Below are 2,793 nucleotides of genomic sequence, written 5' to 3'. Positions count from 1 at the left end.
AACTCTATTGCTTCGATACGTAGACATCTGCAATCGCTATTTCCTAGCTAGGAAGTGTCGCACTTACATTCATTTGAAGTGTATGCGAGGCATACATAACACTTCGCAATGAATATTATATGTTGTCATGAAACATAGAAATGAGATGCGATATCTCGTTTTAGGAGCCATTATAACACGCTTGCTACGATACGTAGACATCTGCAAACTCTATTTCCTAGCAAGGAAGTGTCGCATTTACATTCATTTGAAGTGAATACGAGGAATACATGAAACTTCGCAATGAATATTATATCTTATCATGAAACACAGTAATGAGATTCGATATCCCGTTTCAAGAAGCATTAGAACTCTATTGCTTCGATACGTAAACATCTGCAAACTCTATTTCCTAGCAAGGAAGTGTCGCATTTACACTCATTTGTAGTGAATACGAGGAATACATGAAACTTCGCAATGAATATTATATCTTATCATGAAACATAGAAATGAGATGCGATATCCCGTATCAAGAAGCATTAGAACTCTATTGCTTCGATACGTAGACGTCTGCAAACGCTATTTCCTAGCAAGGAAGTGTCGCATTTACATTCATTTGTACTGTATGCGATGTATACGTAACACTTCGCAATGAATGTTATATCTTATCATGAAACATAGAAATGAGATGCGATATCGCGATTTAAGAAGCGTTAGGGCTCTATTGCTTCGATACGCAGACATCTGCAAACGCTATATCCTAGCAAGTATGTGTCGCATTTACATTCTCTTGAAGTGAATACGAGGTATACATGACACTTCGCAATGAATATTATATCTTGTAATGAAACATAGGAATGAGATGCTATCTCGCGTTTTAAGAAGAATTAGAACTCTATTTCTACGATACGTAGACATCTGCAGACGCTATTTCCTAGCAAGGGAGTGACGCATTTACATTCATTTGAAGTGTATGCGAGGTATACATAACACTTCGCAATGATTATTATGTATTATCATGAAACATAGAAATGAGATGCGATATCGCGTTTTGAGAAGCATTAGAACACTAATGCTACGATACGTAGACATCTGCAGACGCTATTTCCTAGCAAGGAAGTGTCGCATTTACATTCATTTGAAGTGAATAATAGGTTAACATAACACTCCACAATGAATATTATATCTTATCATGAAACAGTGAAATGTGATGCGATATCGCGTTTTAAGAAGCGTTAGAATTCTATTGCATCGATACGTAGACATCTGCAAACGCTATTTCGTAGGAAACAAGTGTCGCATTTACATTCTTTTGATGTGAATACGGGGTATACATAACACTCCACGATGATTGTTGTACCTTATCACGAAACAAAGGAATGAAATGCCACTTCGCGTTTTAAGAAGCATTAGAACTCAACTGCTACGATAGGTAGACATCTGCAAACGCTATTTCCTAGCAAGGAAGTGTCGTATTTACATTCTTTTGAAGTGAATACGCGGTATACCTGACACTTCGAAATGAGTATTATATCATATCATGAAACATAGAAATGAGATGCGATATCGCAAATTAAGAAGCATTAGTACTCTATTGCTTCGATACGTAGATATCTGGAATCGTTATTTCCTAGAAAGGAAGTGTCGCATTTTCATTCTTTTGAGGTGAATACAAGGTATACATGACACATCGCAATGCATATCATATCTTATCATGAAACATAGAAATGAGATGCGATATCGCGTTTTAAGAAGCATCAGAACTCTATAGCTTCGATACGTAGACATCTGGAAACACTTCTTCCTAGCAGGGAAGTGTCGCACTTACATTCATTTGAAGTGAATATTAGGAGTATATAACACTTCGCAATGAATATTATATCTTATCATGAAACATAGAAATGAGATGCGATATCGCGCTTTAAGAAGCGTTAAAAATCTATTGCTACGATACGTAGACATCTGCAAACGCTAATTCCTATCAAGGAAGGGTCGTATTTACATTCATTTGATGTGATTACGGGGTATACATAACACTGCACAATGATTACTTTATCTTATCATGAAGCATAGAAATGAGATGCGATATCGCGATTTAAGAAGCATTAGAACTCTAGTGCTTAGATACGTAGACATCTGCAGACGCTATTCCCTAGCAGGGAAGTGTCGCATTTACATTCATTTGAAGTGTAGACGATATATACATAACACTGCACAATGAATATTATATCTTATCATGAAACATAGAAATGAGAAGCGATATCGCGATTCAAGAAGCAATAGAACTCTATTGCTTAGATACGTAGACATCTGCAAACGCTATTTCTTAGCAAGGAAGTGTCGCATTTACATTCACTTGAAGTGTATGCGAGGTATACATCACACTTCGCAATGAATATTATATACTATCATGAAACATAGAAATGAGATGCGATATCGCGGTTTTGGAAGCATTAGATCTCTATTGCTACGATACGTAGACATCTGCAATCGCTATTTCCTAGCAAGGAAGAGTCGCATTTACATTCATTTGAAGCGTTGCCGAGAAATACATAACACTTCGCAATGAATATTATATCTAATCATGAGACATAGGAATGAGATGCTATATCGCGTTTTAAGAAGAATCAGAACTCTATTGCATCGATACGTAGAAACCTGCAAACACTATTTCCTCGCAAGGAAGGGTTGCATTTACATTCTTGTGAAAGGAATACGAGGTATAAATAACACTTCGCAATGAATATTATATCTAATCATGAGACATAGAAATGAGATGCGATATCGCGTTTAAAGAAGCATTAGAAGTCTAAT

The sequence above is a fragment of the Xylocopa sonorina genome, unplaced genomic scaffold (genome assembly GCF_050948175.1).
Source record: "Xylocopa sonorina isolate GNS202 unplaced genomic scaffold, iyXylSono1_principal scaffold0098, whole genome shotgun sequence".
Taxonomy (NCBI): Eukaryota; Metazoa; Arthropoda; class Insecta; order Hymenoptera; family Apidae; genus Xylocopa; species Xylocopa sonorina.
Note: the sequence above shows the minus strand (reverse complement) of the source record.